Consider the following 9179-nt stretch of genomic DNA (forward strand, 5'->3'; position numbering starts at 1 on the left):
TCATTGGGAACTTTGATCTGAGACAGAAACTCTGTTCCTCTTCCATGACTGCTGCCTGATTGTCCAACTGTTTCCTGGTTTTATATCTGATTTCCAGCATCTTTAGATTTTTGATTTCATTATCAACATCCACCTTTAATGAGAGGCAGGTCTTGAGAGATTCTTGCAATGTCAGTTCAAGTAGGCTTCTTTTGCATTCTACCTTTTAAATCCTCCCTATGAAACAGAGACTAGAACTGTCCAGTTTCCCCAAGCACAATTCACCTCATGTAACACCTCTGCCGTTTAATTATTTTCTTCTTGAAACTAACCCCAATGTTTTGCTTAGATTTCTGATAGCTTTGTTAATTTGCAAGGCTACTTTGCATTATTTATGTCTTGCCCCTTGACTTCCTCCATTTTTCCTACCAATAAACGTCAATTGTTGCCCTTTGAATATCTACCTTTGCCGAGGGAGATGACCTTCCAGTCATCCTGTCTAGATTTTCAAATGTTTATGCTATTTAATCTCTCCTCCATTTCCTTTATTTCAAATAAATCATTGCAAATGTGGTGATCAGAACTGTACAGTAGCTGTGCCTAAATGTATTTTATGCAATTTTCATATTATTTGTTTAGACCAATTAAAGGCAAAGAGACATTTGGAATATCTATCTACCTGTCCTGTTACTTCAGGGATATGTGGACAATCACTCCAAGATCCCACTTTTCCTCCACACTCCATTTATTTTCTTACCCTGTTTTCCTTCCTTCAATACATTATCTAGGACTGGCAGGTACTATAACAAGTATTGGCAGGTACTGTAACAACATTTAAAAAGCATTTGCACAGGTACATGGATGGTAGGGGTTTGGAGAGATATGGCCAGCTGGGATTAGTGCAGATAGAACATAAAACAGTACAGCACAGGAATGGGCCCTTTGGCCCACAATGTTTGTGCTGAACATGATGCCGAGGAACTGATCTCATCTGCCTGCACATGTTCCACATCCCACATTCACTGCATTTCCATCTGCATATCTAAAAACCTCAAACGCCACTATCGTATCTGCCTCCACCACCACCCCTGGCAATGCATTCCAGGCTCCACGACCCTTTGTGTAAAAAAAAACTTTCCCCCTCTCACCATATAGCTCTGCCCTCTAGTGTTAGACATTTCCACCCTGCGGAAAAAGGTTCTGACTATCTTTCCTATCAATGTCTCTCATAATTGTATATATTTCTATCAAATCTCCCCTCAACCTCCAATGTTCCAAAGAAAGCAATCCAAGACTACCCCTGTAGCTGAAACCCTCTAATCCAGACAGCATTCTGGTAAACCTCCTCTGTACTATTTCCAAAGCTTCCACATCTTTCCTATAATGGGGCAACCAGAACTGCACACAATATTCCAAATAATAGATGGGACATATTGTTCGGCATGGGAAAGTTAGGCCTGTTTCCATGCTGTATGATTCTATGGCTCTGGCTGCTCCTGACTGAATTCCATTTGCTACTTTTGTATTCACCTGACAAATTAATTGCTGGAAATGCAAGCGACTGTCAAAGTTAAAATCTTGAGCAAAAAATAAACTGCAGGTGGAACTCAGTGGGTCAGGCAGCATCAGTAGAAGGAAATGGACAGACGACTTATCGGGTCAGCAACCTTCTTCATACTGTTATATTTATATTCTTACCTATAATCTCTTTTATATCTAGTTCCATTACCATTAATTATTGGCATCCATCTTGTTGAGTGAATGGGAATTTTGTTACTAATTCCTTTTTGTATTGATGTTATTTGTGCACACTTTCTGTCGCTCTGTGTTAACCTATTACCCGTATCCTTTGGTTTAGTTGGACTTTTATTCCTATCTGAAACTCAAAAAAATCTGCAGACGGTGGAAATATGAAATACAAATTGACAATGCTGGAAACTCCGCAGGAAATAGAAGCAGAGTTAACGTTTCACGTTGAAGAACCATCACCATAACTGGCAAAGATAGGAATTTTTATTCCTGATGAGGCATTCCTGACTAAAAAAATTAATTCCGTATTCACTCTGTGACTTTACTATCTAAGTATATGGTTAAATGTCTTTAAAATGTAATTGTACCTACCTTTACCACATCCTCTACCAGTTTGCACCAGACAACCACAATCCTTTGTGTCATTACATACCTCTGGTCTCCTAATTTGTCCTCTCGCCATTCATTTTAGACTTTCTTAACTGACTATTTATCATAATTTTCCAAACCTCAAAGGTCACCCCTCAGCTTCCTTTGTTCCAGTGAGAACAAACCCCACTTATTCACACTTGCCTTGAATTAATAAATTTATGCTAATGAAAGCTGCTGAATTTCCAGGATCTAATGACATGCCTTGCAAGGATTTGAAAGGGGAGGCTAAAGAGATATTGAATATACAACCAAAATTCTATGGTTTTCAAAGCAGTGTGCCCATCTGGAAAGCAATAAATATAACCCGATTCTTTAGGAAATATGTGGGGTGAAAACTGTACCACAGACCTGATGGCAGTATTAGAGTCGATCATGCCCAAAGATAATAGAGCAGAGCAAGATAGACCACTCGACCCTAAAAACCGAAGTAAGTCATGGCGCCATTTTAGTAGGCAGAAACATTTAAAAAGAAAAAAACAAACATCTGTGAATTGATAGATGAGATATATTCTGTATTTTTATGGTGTCATCACACATACTGCTCCCCCAAGATAGTGATTGCACTGCGAGAGGCATAGTGAACGGTGGGTTGTGCTTACTAAAATGGCAGACGTTACGCTCCTTTGCGTACTACACTTCAGTTTAGGCGATTTCGATGGAGTGGTTCACCTTGCTCCTCTAGTATCTTTGATCATGCCAATCTATACTAAATCCCATATACCTTCATTAATTGTATATCCCTCTCCCTACACATTGAAGTACCTGTCCTCATACCTCTCAAATAATCTTGTTCCTGCCTCCAACACCTTTGGTAGCTCATTCCAGACACCAACAATTCTGTGTGAAAGATTTGCCTCTCGGATCCCCTTTAAATCTCCTCCCGCTCACTTTTAAATGTAAACCCTCTAGTTTTAAACACTACTACCATGACAAACAGACTCTGGCTACCCTATCTATGCCTCTCACAATTTTACATACCTCTATCATGTCATCTCTCAGCTTCTTCTGTTCCATCTCAAATAGACCCAGCTTATCCAATGTTTTTTAATTCAAGCCCTCCAATGTATGCAACATCCCTGTGAATCTTTAAATCCTGTAGTGTGGCAACAATTAGAGCATTGCACACAATACTTCAATGTGGCCTGACCAATGTTTTGTAACTGCAGCACGGTTTCTCAACTCTTGTACTCGCTGCCATTATGAATAAATAAGCAGATTATGAATAAATGTAATTTTGGGGTTAGAGTCTGTGACAAAGGAGTTTTGCAGGGGTCTGTGCTGGGACCCCAGTTGTTTACGGACAAAATGTGTAGGAAAGAACTGCAGATGCCAGTTTAAATCAAAGATAGACACAAAATGCTGAAGTAACTCAGCAGGACAGGCAGCATCTTTGGAGAGAAGGAATGGGTGACGTTTCGGGTTGAGACCCTTCTTCAGACTGATGTCAGGGGAGTGGGAGGGACAGAGACAGAATGTAGTCAGAGACAGTAAGACTGGTGGGAGAACTGGGAAGGGGAGAGGATGAAGAGGGAAAGCAAGGGCTATTTGAAGTTAGAGAAGTCAATGTTCATACTGCTGGGGTGTATGTTGTCCAAGCAAAATATGAGGTGCAGTACCTCCAATTTGCACTGGGCCTCTGATAATGAAGGAGGCCCAGGACAGAAAGGTCAGATTGGGAATCGGAGGGGGAGTTAAAGTACTGAGCAACCGGGAGATCAGGTAGGTTAAGGCGGACTGAGCGGAGATTTTCAGCGGAATGATTGCCGAGCCTGCGCTTGGTCTCGCCGGTGTACAGAAGTTGACACCTGGAACAGCGGATACAGTAGATGAGGTTAGAGGAGGTTTACAATCTATATCAATGATTTGGATGAAGGGATCAAGTATAATATATCGAAGACTGCCAATGACACAAGCTGAGGAGAAAGGCTTTGAAGGGGGTGGGTGGGGATATAAACATGCGAGTCAATGGGAAAAACATGGCAGATGGAGTACAATGTGGGAAAACAAGGTCTTCTATTTTGTACAGAAACAAGATAGAAAGCTGGAGTACTTTTTTTTAAAATGGCAAAGGATTGAAAGGTATGTGTATCCATGCACATGAACTGTTGTAACTTAACATACAGGTACAGCAAACTAAATAAGGCAACAGTATTTTGGGTGTTTTAGTGCAAGAAGACGAAGACAAGAGTAAATTCTATGCAATTATGTAAGGCCCTGCCTGGTAAGATTACACGGATACATACAGGTCTGACTACCTACTTAAGGACAAACATACTTGAAGGAAGGGAGTAAAGCAAAGGTTCACTAGATTGATTCCTGGGATGGGGGTAGGAGGAGCATGGTATATTCTTTTTGAGGAGAGATTAGTGGAGAGATTAAGCAAATACTCATTTTCACAAATTTGGAAGAATTAGAAGTAATCTCACTGAAATATCTAAGATTTATACAGTGCTTAACAGGATGGGTTCAGGAATCATGTTTCCCCCTCGCTGGGATGTTTAGAATCAAGAATCATAGTGTCAAAATAAGAGGTCAGTCATTCAGAACAGAAATGGGGAGAAATGACCACCCACAAACTGGTGACCTTTAGGGATTCTACATTTAAGAGATGTTTGGAGGATTGGATATTGTATATTTTTAAGATAGAACTCCATAGATTTTATTTTAAGCAAATCACGTGATATCTGATGTGAAACACAAGATCAGCTGTGATCTCACTGAATGTTAGAGTAGGCGTGAGAGGCTAGGTAACTTGATCCATCTTCTGCCTGTTTTTCTCAGCAAGTTTCCAATCTTCTGCATCACTACACCAAGTGGTGCTGAGGTAACAGATCATGCATGGACTCATTGAATGACAACAGAACCAGTGGTCGGAATGCTTTATTTCTGTACGGCACAGTGGCGCAGCGGTAGAGTTGCTGCCTTGTAGCGCTGGAGATCCGGGTTCAATCCCGATTAGGGGGGGTTGTCAGTACGGAGTTTGTACGTTCTCCCCGTGACAGCGTGGGTTTTCTCCGAGATCCTCGGTTTCCTCCCACACTCCAGGTTTGTAGGTTAATTGGCTTGGTATAACTGTAAAATTGTTCCTAGTGTATGTTGGGTAGCGTTAGTGTGCGGGGATCACTGGTCGGTGTGGACTTGGTGGCCGAAGGGCCTGTTTCGTGCACTGTGCTCCATTGGTGGGAATAATTTGGAAGAAAAGGAGGTCTCATTTGGAGTTGATGAGGGGTGGGAAGTGCTGTTGATGGGAATGGTAGAGGACATTGCAATGAGTGAGAAGATGGGATCACACATACTGAGTTTCTATCGGTGATGTAACCTATTGCTGAGGATGTATTCAGGAGATTGGAGGAAATTACCCAGAAATAGGATGGGGCCTTTTAAAGATGTGACATATTCAATAGAAATGACTTGGAGAGTTAACCAAGAAAGTAATAGTTTCAGCAGTTTCCTCGATCCAAATCTGCTTTGATGAATCTCCTGCCATAGTAAAGTGAGAACCAGGGATGTCTGTTGATGATTGAACAATTGGATTTACAATGCCTTAAAATGAAGAAGCTTTGCCTCATGCTGGAAAGTCTAAATATCATTCAAGCAAAAACTGATATGTTCCAAGCAACATGCAAGTCATTTAAATGCAACAACAATCTTCAGTAACAGAATTAACCACCTTGCATGGTATTCAGATGAACTGCCATTACCAAACTCCATTACCAAACTCCATTGGCTAAAGAACAAAACTTGACCAGCCACATAATTACTGTGACTAGGTGAACAGCTCAGAAGCCGAGTATCCTGTGATGATGAATCATTTGCCAAATCGGGAAATCCTTTCCATCAGCAAAACAGGAGTGGAATAGTACTCTTCAATCACCAGGGTGGCTAAAGGCCATAGCCATCCAGAACAAAGCAGCCATGAAAGTTGGATTTAATCCACTGACCTATGCATCAATTTCTTTTAACTGTGGTAGTAATACAGCAACCTGCTGAGGTTTCTTCATCAGCACACTCCAAAACTCTTATTTCTACCATCTAAAAGGACAAAGATACCAGGGACATGTAAACAGTAATACTTGCACGATCTATTGCCTGTAACACTTTCCTCCCTTGGAAATATAGTGCTATTCTTTCAGTGTCAGCAGTTCAAAATCCTGCTCAAGAGCACTGAGGGAGTAACTCAAGCATGTTTAACTGCCATATGTACCAACAAGGGAACAATCAAATTCATACCTGCAACAGCACAACAGGTCTGTAAACACAATATATGTAGGTGATTATGTAATCAAACATTCAATAAATTGATAACCACAATACTAGTGCAAAAAAGCCCAAAGTCCATATTTCAACCAAAGACAATTCATAGGTTAGTGTGTGGTGTTTAGGAGCCTGATGTATTTTGGGAAGAAGCTATCCTTGAACCTGGTGGTCATGGGTTTGACTCCTACACCTTCCCAATGGTAGGAATGAAATGAGAGCATAGTCAAGGTGGTGTGGGGTTTTGATGCTGGCTGCCTTTTTGAGGCAGAGCCTCCTGTAGATCCCTTCAATGGTAGAGAGGTCAGTACCTATGATGTACCAGGCAGTGTCCACCACATTTTGTATGCTCCTTCGTTCCTGGGCGATCAAAGTTCAGAAATAACTATTTCCAGAGAGAAGACAAACACCACAAGGGCAATTGGGATATGAAATAAACTAGCCAGGCCAATGACAGATAGATTCTATAAATATATTAAAACTATGGAAGATCCTAATAATGCAACAGAAAGTGGTATGGTTCAATTGTTAATAGTGATTTAACTTTTGGCAGTAATACAGACAATACGAGGTTGTACTAGTGAGAATGTGTAAGGATGATCTGGTACTCATGTTGGGATTCCTATATACTGCCAGTTCTTTTTGTTCAATTTGTGAATAAACCAGCTTGACAAGTTGCAGTGTCTAAAGTAAATATGATCTGTCTTATGAAATAATAAAAGGTTAAATACCATGAGCAGTAAATTCATTTGGCTTGCTAAAATGGTCCCCACCCACAAGCTATTTCCTGTTTTGATGGATGATACCTATTGAGAGAATATGGAGGTAAACTCCCCATATTTTAGGCACTTTCCCTGTCATTAGGTAAAACAGTTAAGACTCATGGGCTGCAAGTTAAAATAAATCTCAGCCTGGAATGGGCCTGTGGGCCTGGAATGGAAGTAAAACTTTAAAAATAAATCATTCTTGGAAAGTGAGTGTTGCTTGTAAATTTTACATTTCACCTTCTGTTTTTCCTGAATATCAAGTGATTCAGCAGGTGACCAACACCAGCTCGATTGACGACTTTTGAGGGAAATTAAGGTGAGGGACAGGAGACACTGAAGCTCAATGAGGCAAGGGCATCAGAATTCCTTTCCTGAAGGTCATTAATTAAATCGGGTTCAATGACAGTAGTCCACTGCAGTAATTTCCAATTGTACTAGCTTTTAATTTCCAAATTAAAAAAAAATTGAATGTTTAATCTATTAAACATTGTTATCACCAGAATTTTCGGAAATAGCTGCCTATAATGAAAGAAGTCCTCTGTTCAAGAGATCGAAAAATATATTAAGATTGGATAAGGAAAATCTTCAATTTGAGAATGCTTCATTACATCTCCAGCCTGTTTCACCTCAATTCGTATCTTGACATCTTCTCTTATGCACGTACGCATGCAGGCACACACTGTTCGTTCTTTTCTTCCTTCTCTTCCACATGCCATGTTCAGGTTGCTCTGCTGTCTCTCACTTCTCTCCATCCACTAACTCAGAACAGAGACAAAAGGAACTGCAGATGCTGGTATCTTGAGCAAAAAACAAAGTGCTGGAAGAACTCAACTAGTCAGGCAGCATCTATCCTAACCACCAGTCACATCATCTCATCCCCACCCCTCTCCACTTTCTGCAGACACTGCTCCCTCTGAAACTCTGTGGTTCACTCATCCCTTCCCACCAAACCACCCTCAACCCAAGTATTTTCGCCTGCAACCACAGGAGATGTAACACCGACACCTTCTCCCTCACTTCCATCCAGGGACCCCAGCACCCCTTCTAGGTGAGACAGAGGTTCACATGCACCTCCATTAACCTCATCTACTGCCTCTGGTGTTCCCGATGTCCTACTTTACACCGGAAAGTGGGACACGTTGACCGTTTCGCTGAACACTTGCACCCATCTAACTATCTTTTAAATGTTGTAATTGTATCTACCTCTTCCTTTCCACCTCTTCCTTTGGCAGTTTGTTCCTTATATGCACTAGTTACCCCTCAGATCCCCTATAAATCTTTCCCTCTTCACCTTAAAAGTATGGCTTCATTTTAGACATCACATCCCTGGAGAAGACTGTGACCAGTTTATCTCTGCTGCTTTTGATTATATAAATCTCTAAGGTCATCCTTCTGCCTCCCATGCTCCACGGGAGAAAAGATCCAGCCTCTCAAAACTCAAACCTTTCAGTAACGTCCTCATAAATCTTTTTTTTTTGCGTTCGGTTTAATGACATCATTCCTATATATGATCCAACTTGGCTTCCTCTATCCCCACCAACATAGAAGACAGTTGTGGTATCAAGAAAATGCAATAGAGCAATGGATACAACATTGGCTAAACGACCAGATCATAGTCGAGAAGACAAGTTCTTTAGAACTAATTGCACCTTTAGCTTAGCTTTTGAAATAGTTACAACACTGACATCTACCCATCCACGTGGAAAATATGGGGACACAAGGAATGGCAGATGTTGGAATCTTGCGCAAAACACTAAGTGCTAGAGGTACTCGGTGGGTCAGGCAGCGTCTGTGAAGCGAATAGACAAGCAATGTTTTGGGTTGGGACCCTTCTTCAGATTGAGTTCTACCAGCACTTTGTGAATGTGGAAGATATATTTTCACAAATCCAATCTGGTTAATTACTGTGTTCTCAGTCTATTTCAATCATCAGCCACGTGATGGAAGGTGTAGACAACCATGCCATCAACTGGCCATACTTAAGGGTTGAGGATGTTT

Source organism: Rhinoraja longicauda, chromosome 20 (assembly GCF_053455715.1).
Source record: "Rhinoraja longicauda isolate Sanriku21f chromosome 20, sRhiLon1.1, whole genome shotgun sequence".
NCBI lineage: Eukaryota > Metazoa > Chordata > Chondrichthyes > Rajiformes > Arhynchobatidae > Rhinoraja > Rhinoraja longicauda.